At 39.6% G+C, this 13200-nt stretch overlaps 1 long non-coding RNA gene across 1 annotated transcript in view; it reads left to right on the top strand.

Annotated features, from left to right (window-relative positions):
* The window catches only part of LOC138412412 (uncharacterized), an 87755-nt gene that overhangs the window by 53798 nt on the left and 20757 nt on the right, over positions 1 to 13200 (top strand). The gene's annotated exons all lie outside the window — the stretch shown is intronic.

Here is a 13200-nt window from a genome sequence, read left to right on the forward strand (position 1 = left end):
GTTCCGATTTTTGGACCAATTGCACGCAGTTGAGACAGCATTAAACAATAGAGGAAGAAAAAGTTTAGGAAGCAGCTTGCGGAATTAGATTTTTACTGGCAGTAATATCACATGATATTACAGAGGCAACACATTTAACAAAGTGATCCATTCATTTATTTTCTCCATTCAAATGGAATGACTACTTCTATGCACTTTATTCAGAAATGTATACATATAATAGCTAAATAGAAAACAAGCCGATGTCAGTCATAGGCCCGTTTACAAACCAATCAATGTCAAGTACAGGTAGACTTGGCCCAGACAAAAATCTTTAGTGTGTGTCCTTAATGACAATGTGAAACCATAACTTACCTGATCAAATTTACTCTAATGAAGACATGACCCTAAGGTTGGACATTCAAGTGGGAAAAAGCTCCAAGAAATCATGATGATTGTTGTGTTGTGTATCTAAAGCTGTGTAATCTGTTTGACAGAAACTATTAGAACAAAGAGAAAAAAGCAAATCTGTGGGAGCAGATCAGCCAGACAGAGAATGTTGCTTCTGAGTGTTTCTTTTATGACTATACAAGCGTACGTACAAGCTTGTTGTTTGCTCTGTAATCAGCACAACACAACAACACAAGTCCGACTGGACAGCAACAAGCTCATCCATACCAAGAAGACAAGTATCCCCTGGCTGCTGAAAAAACAGTGTCAAACAAATAGTGCTTAAAAGCAATACCAGGCCATGCCAGTCTATAATACAATGCAGAGATGAGGTGATACTGTCATATGTCTAAACCCTACATGCAGAGCTTTTTGGTGAATCGATCACCAGTGGCCTGCCACTGCCATTCTACCAGAGAACAACACTGTATGGACACAAGGCCTAATTAAACTGTAGACAGATTTGTCCAAGGCAGCAGTAGTGAGGAGTATTATTGGCAGGATACAAGGTTACAGGCTAAAAAAAGTCATATTGGACAAATGTGGGTTTAGACCATAGAGAGACAAAAGCAGAGTGAATATTGGACATTAATCAGTCACACATCTGGAAATGAATAATAATGTTGCTTAATGTTGACAGAGAACTTTTTATGATCCCTCACATTAGCTTAAAGAGTTGATAACATCGTTTCAGTTTCACATGTTAAAGTACAAACTAAAATAAATGGCTAAATTTAATGCAGCTGTTTCAGTTTTGGGGTCTTGGTACAGTTCCTGCTGGCTTCAGTTCACTCTGTCATAGCTTACCGGGACACAAACAGAATGGAGCCATTGCTAATGTTGTTAGAAACACCTGTTTTTTTTTTTTTCTAGTGTGGCAATTTCAAACGTCTGCTGGAAAAGCATCTATTTTTAACCCTTGTTCTTCCAAGGATGACATGAGCTGTACTGTAGTGTTGAATAGCTTCCATCTTCACAGACATCACAATGCTACAGACTCAAAACACAGACGCTTTTTATTATCCTTTTTTAAACAAGGAAAAAAATTGAAAACTCTATGGTAATGTAAAAAAAAAAGCCCAAATAAATCAAACAGCACCATTAGGGCTGAAATATAGTTGGAGAAACATGTACCAGAGTAAATCCGTCTGTGGTTTGTTGCTTGTTAAATATACAGTGCACTCCATATAGGATGAACAACACAATTTCAAAAGTGTGCCCCAGTTACAAAATAGAGACAGAAGTGGGCGAGTGGGCAACATGAGACAAATCCTGTCTTTCATACACCAGCAGGTGTATACTGCGCCCAGCTGCTGAAAGCATTTTTACAGTAAATGGTCTGTATTTATATAGAGCTTTTCTGGTCTTGCTGACTAATCAAAACAAATAACGAAAGTTTATTGCTATTCAGCCATTCACACAAACATTCATACAGTGCATATGGGCAGCCCTTTTTTCTATGAGGGGTAATTCTGGGTTCACCATCTTGAACACTTCAGCATGCAGATGGGGAAGACTGGGATCAAACCGCCGACCTTCTGGTGAGACGGCGACTAATGATAGCTGTAATATTGTGGTGAAAAGTGTCATCTTAAGGTTAACATTATGATACAGCACATGATACAGGCTGCACACATTTGAATGACTGCATGCCCTGGTCATTTAGTAGAATACTATGTCTGAAATATTATGCAATATTTGATTTTCGACTAAAGCAACAACAACAAACATGTCTTAAGATAATTAAGTAAAAGTATAGCACATGGGTTTTTCTATAGCTAATAAAGCTATAGGTCTTAACTGCTAAAGAAGAATACACATGGAGAACAAAAATTCTAACAGTCTAGTTTGTGTCATGTCATTAAAAAATACATTTTATTAAAAATGTTTGCAGTTAAAAAGTATAAACACATATGTAAACATTCTACAGAGATATGTTATTTATATGCAAATTAACTGCCATCTTACAATTACTGAAGACCTCAAGCTTTGTTGTAAATATGCCCTCAACAGTTTTTCCAGTATGCATTAAAAGAAGTCCATTCTCTAGTTAGAGATATAATCTTACATAAAGGTATATCGCATACCCATTTTTTAAAATATTTTCCATAACTGTCATTTGTTTTCCTGAAGCCAATATATTGACATTCATTAGTTATACTATAACTAGGTGCCTGATTTGTGTGGAGTGGAGTTTCCTATTCCTGTGCTAGATTCATGTGTGTGCATGAAGATCTACTGGAAATTACAAATGCACATATTTGACTGAATTTGGAAGAAACCACCAGGTGCATGTGCACATTGCATGAAATTTGTGTGCATGCCCATATGCCACTAATGTGAGCAGTAGGAGTTGAGCAGCCAGTGTGGGCAAGGATTTATAAAGAAGATATCAAATGTTCAGATTCTTAAGTTGCTTTTTTTCTGTAGTAAAGTGCATTTTGTACCCATGTGACTGATAAACAATTGATGATATCAGTTCAAACAGAAGTGTAGGACTAATCCTCAAACGGAACTGATACGTTGGGGGTGATAATGGTAGTTACCATTCATAAATCTCATGGATCTACAATCTACACTTCCAGACAGCTGGTCCTCCTGAGATAGCTGCTCAGCTTTGTCTTCTCACCTCCCTGTTAGCATCACAGTGGGAACTGCATGTAAAATGCCTGAAAATCCCTTCCACAGCCATTTGAATATGGCATTTGTGGCCCGACAGCTCTGGAATCAGAGCACCTCTTGACCCAAAGGCATATCCCTGTGCGAGAGCAAGAGACACAGCTGAGAAATGAGTTGGCACAACCAGCCCTGCTGACTGCTCAGGATTTCACTTGAGCTCTTTGCCGACTGTCGTCACATTACTTCTCATTAATTTTGTTTTTGTAGGTCGCTTAATATGCTATTGACTGCATTAGCGAAGAGATTAATGTGTTGTTAAATTATGTTGACTCATGATGCTGTCCTGTGTTTAGATAGACTGCCTCGTCAGCTGCTCTAAGGATTATTTTCCATGTAAAAAAGCTCATAGGAATCCAATGGTGGGCACATTCAGCAATCAGATCTATAGACTCAGATGGGCAATCCTCTGCCAAGCAAGATGTGAGGGACTTATTACTAGATAAGGCTGCAGACACATTATCCTCCGAGTCTGCCTTTTATTCCAGTGTGGCGAAGCAAGAAATACAGGATGTGGTAGTAGTAGGAACATTCACCATCAAAACAAGCCGTGTTTAATTATTACCTCCACTAAGGAGGAGGTAATACTTTAGTCTTTGTTTGTTTGTTTACCTGTCTGTGTGTTAGTTAGCAGTATTACGCATAAAGTACTCAACACATTACTGCAAAAGTTGGTGGAAGGATGATGAATGGTTTGTCAAAGAACCCATTAAATTTTGGTGTGGATCCAGATCAGGGGTGGATCCCGGATTTTCTTTTTTAAACTTTGCAAGATAGGGCGTATTTAAGACATTTTAATTAAAGTCTCAGGGAATAAAACATGACTCTTTCCTGAAAAAATATTTAGGGGACTGGTACCTATTAGTTTGTGCAATTTGCTAGAGATCCGGTGAATTTAAATGTGGTTTCTTATGGGAATATTGGACCTTAGTAAAGATTTGCACTGTCAGAGCACTTTTAATTTAATTATTTAAATTCACGTGTGGCTAATGTAGGTGCCAATTACTCTTTGGTATTAAGCATGGGATTCAAATCAAGAACCTTCTTGCTGATAGGATGACAGTTGTAACCACTGTATCACCGTGGCAACCTTTTTAGTGACAATTCATTTTTTTTGTTAGCATTGAGCTAAAATTTAACCAATAGCACAAGTGGCTTGAGTCATGAAGTCAGCAAGAACAGCTAAATTTCAAGTTAACTAACATCAGACAACAAAGCTTCTTGTCATAAGTTGTAGTAAAAATATTGAGTGTATTCTATTATTTACTATGTAATTTATTAATTTCATTGCCCATAAACACAGTTTTTAATTTGTGGAATTAAATAGTAAATATGTTAATACAATTGTGCATACAACTGAAACACAAAGTCAAACTAGTGCAAGAACGTAGGAGGAATTCTGACCAACCCTTCAGAATCTTTTAGTCTCACTAATCAAGATTCACTGCAGGTAGACTTGCCATCATCCAGGCCTTCTGTTGTAAACACCTGCCAAGACCTAAGAGATACTGATGGTACAAACTGTACAAGCAGAAGACACTTCACAGATTTTACCACAAAATGATGTCAACAAGGATGAAGGTTGTGCTGTGTAAAACTAGACAGAAAAAAATAGATTCAGTAAGTGAGTGGGCTTTTGGGTCGCCTTACTTTGTTTAAAAAAATGCTACTTTCTAAACAGCTGGGTCAGTTCCCCAGATGTTAAGAACAAACTATTACATTACCAATGCTAATTAAAAGCCCTGTTCATTGACAGTAATCTCTCTCTATGCCCACACTGAGCCTTGCAGGTGTGTGCTTCCCTTGAACTCTGAGATGTTTTGATAATGACAGAATTTGACTGGTATGAGGCCAAATCTAAGATGTGTTCATATATTGCAATTATTTTTCTTTCCTTCTTTTTGCAATGTAAGGTCATTGACAAATGAACCACAGTGTGATTTAGCCGTCTCTCTCATCTCTCTCTTTATTATAAAAGGCACTTAGAACATTTCATCCTTCTGTCTTTGGTGGCTTCACATTGCAAGACAGACAAAAGAGACAAGAAGAAAAAAAAAAACATCTGTAGCAGAAGCATGCATTGACTTTTTCTTTTTTATTCCTTGTGTACATGTAGTTCAAGGCTAATGCAATTGATTAATGTTAATCCAGTTGAATCTTTAAAATACAAATGATGGATTCTGTTTCCATGCTTCCAGAATTTAAGGTACTGTTGGTCCCTGGGTCACTCTACCTCAATATAGTATATAATATCACTGCATTAAAGGCAGCACTGTCATAACTGAGGGGATCAGGAGCAAAATGTTTCTCAAGTAGAGAGAAAAATGGTCTGTTAATATGGTGTAAACCAATATTACCAACATTTTGTCTCATAAAGAATAGCCACAGTCCTTTTGTGAAGTATAATTTGCATGACAGACCCTTATGTGCACAGATAAGTTCAGTAACACTGCTCCAAGGCCTAGTGACAGGCAGGTTTAATGCACACAGCAGTTTAATGCTACAGAGATCACACTGATTGTTGAGTGAGTGAAATACAGAGATTCTTTTTTTGTTATGTTGTCTGATCAACAAGGACACAAGGGGTGTTTTTTTGTGTAAAATATCCACCATTTATGTTAATTTCACTTTAATCAGGAGAGACTTAATTTGAAGAATTAATAATATTTGTTGAAAACATATCATTTTTTATGTATCATTATCACTGTGGGGATCCCTTTGACTATAATAAACATGATATTGAGCTCCATGATACATTTAACACTTTGGTTTTTGAGCAAATATCTTCCCCATCCGTCTCAGCTGAACGTTGTTTTGTACTACGTAATATTAACTAAGCTGACAACCTGAATTAAAATGTTCCACACGATACCAATAAACTTGCTTGTTAAAAATCATCATGGTAGTATTGTGAAGAAAGCATTTAGTTCAAAGTATAACCTGAAAGAGCTGCGGTGCTCAGTCTTTAGTCCTGGCTGCAGTTATATTAGATAACAGTGGGTGTACATGAGCAGTGATTAAAAACCATGACAAGCTCTCATGGTTATCTGACACACTGCTGTCAGCTTTATAGTTCATTCAAAGCTTAAGAACATCTCAATAATATAAATATTCTCCCATGAAATGAAACTTGACATTTGAGACCTCATAAACGTTAAGATTAAAGACACTTTAAAAAAGAGGTGCAAGTGTAGGACCAATTTCCTGCCGTCTTAGTTGGCCCTGAGGTAATTTGTAAGAGACAGGGTTCATCTGGCAGTATTGAGGACACCCTTTCTGTGGCACTTAAAGGTCCAGTGTGTAAGATTTAGGTGAAAAGGTATCTATTGGCAGAAACTGAAGATAAAATAATCCTAGTTATGTTTTCACTAGTGTGTGATCATCTAAATTCATTCATCATGAGCTGGTCCTCTCTACGAAGGCCAAACTTAACACCTTTTGAGACAACTGAAGGGTACCACAGCTTCTCTGTCATGTTTGGAAGGGAATGGTGAGGTGAGGGTTAGGTGAGGTTCAGCTGCAAAATACAACTTCACCACTAGATTCTAAATTCTACACGCTGAATGACACAACAAAAAGGAAGGTCTCGATTTCTGCAAGAGTTTCACTATATAAGAAAATCAAAGTCGCCACTCACCCAGAAAAGGGAAAAACTAATATTTCTTTCATGAACAAATTTTACAGTAGAAAAATATCAGATTTATATAATTATAAAAAAAGGCATGTGTATTATAAGTGGACTCAAACAGAGTAACTGCGAGATGAGGATGATGAAAATGGTCTGAGGAAGAATAGAAATACAAGTGCCATCATTGCTTACTGAATAGAAACTGTATTACCCCCTTTAGAGATCAATGTAACACAACAACACATTCAAATCTGTTCTCTGCTTGTTTGATGCAAACCAGACGCGTCAGTTTAATTGGGCTTCCTGCTCCCACATGCCGGCTTGTTGTAGCAGTTTCTTCATTGGCTGTAAAATTTACCATACAGCACGCAATCTTGTCACCAACATATGCTTACTTAGGTTTACCGCTGGTGTGGAAGGCTCTGTGACAATCATCAGATCAAGCATTTATCAGGAAGCAAACATCAGTTACTAGTAAATTACCTGCTGTAATAACGCATGTTTTATCATGCAAATGTAACCCATTTTGTTTCTTGTCAGCTAATGCCTGTACATCATCAAGGAAATCCTTGCAAAGTAAAAAAATTGTGACATATGAGGAGGCAGCAACCAAATGATTATTTTAAGATGCACAGGGGAGCAAGCTGAAACTACTTTCTGACAGTTTCATCATGTATTACTACCAGCAGTTCCTCCCAAAATTGACATTGTTGGCTTTGATCAAAGCCCAAACAGGGCTGTGACATTCTGAAAGAAGTGTTTCAAATGATTTCTGTGACAGAGAGCGACGTTTCAAAGCACTGACAGCGCTTCAAAGCATATAATGTCTAAGTGAGAGCGTGTGTAGGTGCAAGCATGCGGCATGAGAGCGAGCCTTGGCGCATGCTTGCTGACAGTGGGTCGTTTACATTGACATTTGTAACTCTAATGCGAGAAAAACATTATTTATGGTAAGTTTTAAGATGTTGCCGTTGCACCCCAAAGCACCCACCCACGCCTGCATAATCTCCCCTATCACGTCACACATTAAAATGAAATGACTTGCAGTGCTGATGTTTATATTTCATCATACCAGTTGTTTAGTTTTTTTTTTTTTTTTCTCCGAATCTGTGATGAATCTGAGCTGTGCCCTTGTTGAGGCATTGTCTGCGGGTAGTGCAGTGAGTCTGACTGATTGATGACAGACAGTGGCTGTCACCCCTGGAGAGTAAGCATTCCTGTGTCGTCTCCCCACTGAAGGTCCTGTTGAGCTTGTTAAGGGAGAAAACACTTTTTGTTTATAGCCACTCAGACGGCACGGGCTGACAGCTCCTGCTGAAGAGGAGATAGACTCCCTCTGGCGCACCGCTCCCTCTCTCTCCTCCTTGTCCGTCTCACCTTCCTTGTTCTGTCTCTCCTCTGCCCTTCCTCCCCCTCCTCTTCTGCCTCGCTCTGGTGTTGTGAATTCTGGTGAAATGAGCATTGTTCAAATTCAAAATATGCACCCTGTGTACACACAGTAAAGAAAGACAGAGACATCAGCTCCATCCATGAATCACAACCTGAAATAACATTTCCCTTGTCTCTTAACAAGCATGGTTCAATTCCCACATCATGGAAATAACAGCTTTGCTAAGGTGAGGGAAGTTCTCAGAAAGTTTTTTTTTTACGCCACAGCCAAAACATTACCCAAAATTCGAATACCTTTACTGTGTCAAGAATTAATCTAGATAATAACTGCTGCTCTACTCTATCGTTATCATGAAAACCCCCAAACCAACAATTATTATGTTTGTCAGTATTGAATATTTGTGTTGTATGCACTTTACTCCTACTGAAGAAAAGAAAATGGGTCGTGAAATTTTAAGTTCTTTTAAAGGTCCAGTGTGTAAGATTTTGGTGAAAGGGATCTATTGGCAGAAATTTATATGTAGAATAATTCTCATGATGTTTTCACTAGTTCATTTCATTTAAATTGTATGAATCAAAGTTTTCTTTACCCCAGAAAAGTCCCTTTATATTTAAATACTTTATATTCAATCGAGGGGACCCTCTCTACAGAGGCCGCCATGTTTTTTACATTAGTCCAGACTGGACAAACTAAACACCTTTTGAGGTTTTACGACAATAAAAGGCTACCACAGAAGGAGAGGTGAGGTGAGGGGTGTTCAGCTGCAACATGCAACTTCAACAGTAGATATCAATAAATTCTACACACTGTACCTTTAAGTGTCATAATATTCCTAAAACAAAATAAATCTGTAGTTGTGAGCAAACTTGACTCAATCAGAAGGAAATAATGTATTTGTCTGGATCTATTTTTAGCTGTGCATTAATACACATTTGATGAGCTAGTGAGGACTGTTGACATCTGGTCGGTGTCTGAGGGACTGAGTCAAATAAGCTACAGCCTCTCTGTGTGTGAGTGTGTGTGTGTGTGTGTGTGTGTTGTCTGGGACAACGATGGGTGGAAGTCATACGCAGGAATACAACTTAGTTTGGCTGTGTAGGCATTAGAAGCAACTTTTTGTTGGTGTTGGTAATTTAATGACATTTGAACTAGTATGGATGGATACTAGCAGTATCCATGTTTATGTATAAAATACATCCAGTTATTTTACAAAAGTATTATTACTTGGCAGCCTGAAGATGTGGTCGTTAACCACACAGCAAAGGGTTCCAGCTTCGGATCCAAGTTTGGTCATGGCCTTTCTGTGTAGAGTTTGCATGTTCTCCCTGTGGGCATGACTTTTCTCTGGGTCCTCCAGCTTCCTCCCACTGTAGGAAAACATGCAGATTGAGGTTAGGTTAATTGAAGACTCTAAGTAGTATAGATAACGGATGGTTAATTGATGGATGATACATTTTAATTTATATAATTTATGGACAAAAAAGAATCCAGCAGGTTATGATTGTCTTAATGTCACATAAGCTGATTCATATTAAGTTTCCACACTGTGCCAACATATTATCTTATTTCTTCTGCTTCTTCTTTGCTTTATTCATTTTTTTCTCCCTTATCCTCCTTTTCTTCTTCTTAGTAACAAACACATCTGGAAATCTTTGTGTTGCTAAACACAACCACATTTGTTGAAGGTTGGTTGTGTCTATGAGCCTTTCTGCTGTTTTCCAAGTGAACAATCTCAAAACACTGGATCCAGAATCACAGTCAGATAAAATTATCCCACAGCAGCTCAGCCAGTGGTGAAAAATGGAAATATGTACTGAGGCAATAAGCTCTCTTCTGGGAAAGCTTATAAGAGGGGAATAAACAACATCTAAAATTAACGAGGGTGAAAGTGCCCAAACACGTTCTCTCTTCCATCTTCGCGGGACCTGCCCCCCCCTCACACTCCTCCTTCCTCCGTCTATTTATGTAGTCACCTCGACTGGGAAGCACTTCAAGCGAGGCCTCTTTTCTCTCCCAGATGGGCTCACCAGAGAGAGCTGTGTGTGGGTCTTTGTCTGTGCTTGTAGGTTTCTGATGGGGTGGATGTGGGAGTGCGGCAGAGGTTGGTCTGATCTGCGGCTGTGTGCCATTTGAAGTTGTAGAGCCAAGTGTCTAAACACGGCCCGACACAGAGTCCTCTGCCTTTTGATCACAGTGCACCTAATGTGAGTTTCATCTTTGCAACTCGAAGAGCGAGAGGGAACCTGCACCCCTTGACACTGCAGGTCTCCCTGCATCACTCCTCCTCTGTCCTCACTGTTGGAAAAAGTTAGCCTTAATGACTTTCTGCCAGAAAAGCCTCACCGACAGAAGCTTCAGTTTTCAGTCGGGGTAACGTAAACTACACTGCTTAAGGAAAAGATCATTGCTGAGGTTAAAATAGATCATTTTGCAACATTAGCCACGTGCAAGCTTTCTGGCAGAAAGCCTTGAAGGCAAATGTCTCCCACGTGCTCTCTCCTCCGCCTACACCTGACTCTCCCATGCGTCCTCTCGAGCTCTCAGGATGAGAGTTGTGATGTCCCAGAACAACCTCAGTTGGGGGTGAGGATGGGTTTCCAGTGATACAGAGGCTCCCACTTAGCTGTGAGCAGGAGTTGGTTTCAGATTCCTGGTGTTGTACAGACATTGCCATTTGAAATAAAAGAAACATGAAAGCCTGTTTGATGTTCCATGGGGTTCACCTTGCTTTCAACAGCAACACAAGGAACAAGTGAAGCTGTTGTGTCTTTGTGGACAGGCCTTCCTGAAAGGATGGGACAAAGGTGCCACAAGAGCTCCCTCAAAGGGACGACCTGTTGTTCCATCATTTGTACAGTAATTATATTAAATTTCAGTCAAAAGTTTTCCTTTGATACACTTTCACAGCCCTCATCACGCAAGATTGTTTGTCATCATTAACCCCAGTGAGGCAATGTGCAATATTTATTCCGGTGGCAGTAGTCTGCTCGCATACAGGCCTCACTGTCATATAGCGAACTGTTTAAAGCTCTGCAGTTAATCAGTTTAACAGCCCAAGGAATTTTCACACCCTCTCTCCAAAACTACACCTAAATTCTCACCGCGTGGGTGACTGGGTGCGCTTCGGAGGGTTGTAAAACCTGGTTTTCTGAGCAGCAACAGGATATTGCTGCAGAGACTGTGTGGGTGCTGCATGTCCGCCATGCAGTTGTCTGACAATAGAGAAATGTCAGAGAAGGCTTAGCAAACTGGAATCAACTGGGATTTTGGACAGAACAGTTGCAACCAGGAAAATAAAGCATTTCTCCCCCCTCTTTCATTCCCTACTTATCAGACGTCACTGCAAAGTGCACAAGAGGAAATGTCAGTATGTATGCTTGAATGTGTTTGTGTGTATGTGTTATCATCTTTGTGTGTGAGCGAGACAATGAGGGAGCAGGAGCATGGCAGGAGAGCCAGCATTGTAGCAGACATGATTACGTGCCTTGATCTTTCCTATGGCAAGAACAAGACCTCAATCTCTCACTATCTCCCCTTTAATCAAATCCCTACCTTTTTTGCTTCCCTGCCACAAAACTGTCACAGGCTGAAAATAAGCCCTTTCCTTATCAAAGAGCCAAAGGTTCAATTGATTTCCAGGCTATGAGAATTTTTTATTCAGAAACTTTGTAGCACAAAAAAAAGAAAGATAGAGAAAACACCTGCATCCCCCATCAGGCAAATTACTTCTGACTTTTAATTTATTTCAGCAGGAAATGGAAGGCTACATCCTAACCACAGTCAATAGGGGGACTGGGGAGGAGAGGTGTAATCAGGCGGCTCACCAACTCCAAGGCCTCCATCCTGTCACTTTTAATAGCCACTCAGACCGCACAATCTGCTTGGCCTGATATGCTCACGCCATTCCCATAGCTACAGCCGTAGCCATCTCCACCCCCTCTTCCTCCCGCTCCTCCTCCTCTGTGTCCTTCCTAATAACAACTGAACATTTCCCCACTTCCCTGGTGCTTCACATGAAACAAATCACAGCCAAAGCACTTTCTACTTTTCTTCCATCACTGCGGATGGTGGGTTTAAAACAGGGATGGGATGATTGGCAAGTCTCATTTGCATTCAGAGTGTCATGCCTGGCTTTGATACAAGGGGAGATTGGATTTAAAATAGCCAACTTGGCTTCTCCTCCGGCTTTTGGTTTGAGTCTTGGCAATGTGTTGTGTATTAATTTATAGCTTGTTTGTAGCCATGCGAATGGCATGGCTTAATGGATGGCATTGTTGATCTGTGGATTAGTCCAAACACTCTGCTCCAGACTGAAGTCTATTGGATAAATTGCCATTTAATTTGGTGCAGGCATTTGTGGTCCCCAGAAAATGAATGATTCCCACCGAAGACATTCAGATTTAAAGTGAAATGGCTCATCATGCACTTAATAGATTCACACAATATTTATGGCTCCTAGTTGATGTATTCAGGGGGCATTTATGGTTTGAAGTGAAATATATGCAGAACTTTTGGTTGGATTATTGGGATAGGATTAGGGTCATACAATGTGGTACATACAGAGTATTCATGTTCCCCACAGGATGAATCACATTGATTTTACTATACACTATCGGATGTAAACTTTGTTACAGATATACCAGGTCAGAGTAAATTCTAAAGACGTTGTCGATCCTCTAGTTATTTCCTGTAGTGCCACTGTTGGTAATGTTGGTATGCTAACACGCTCAACTAAGGGAGTAAACATAAGACCTGCCAAACTCAACGTTTGCAGTGTTTTCATTGGGAGTCTGTATTTAGGTCAAAGCGCTGCTCTGTCTAAGTAAAGTCTCACAGAGCTGTAGATTGTTTTCTTTATTAATGTGTTTTGGTTTTGTGAATTACAAACAATTTTGTAATAATTGCTTTATAGTTATGAACTTCTAATTCTGTGATGCTGCAAAACTTCAAGTAAAATACCCCAGTGATCTGTGACATAAAACTCAAATGACAGAAAATTGGACGCAGTTGCTCATGCCATTTGGGCCGGCATGTGAATGAAGATGGGCTCGTCCTGAGTGTCCCTGGCTTAAAGATC

Source organism: Paralichthys olivaceus, chromosome 1, assembly GCF_024713975.1.
Source record: "Paralichthys olivaceus isolate ysfri-2021 chromosome 1, ASM2471397v2, whole genome shotgun sequence".
Lineage (NCBI taxonomy): Eukaryota > Metazoa > Chordata > Actinopteri > Pleuronectiformes > Paralichthyidae > Paralichthys > Paralichthys olivaceus.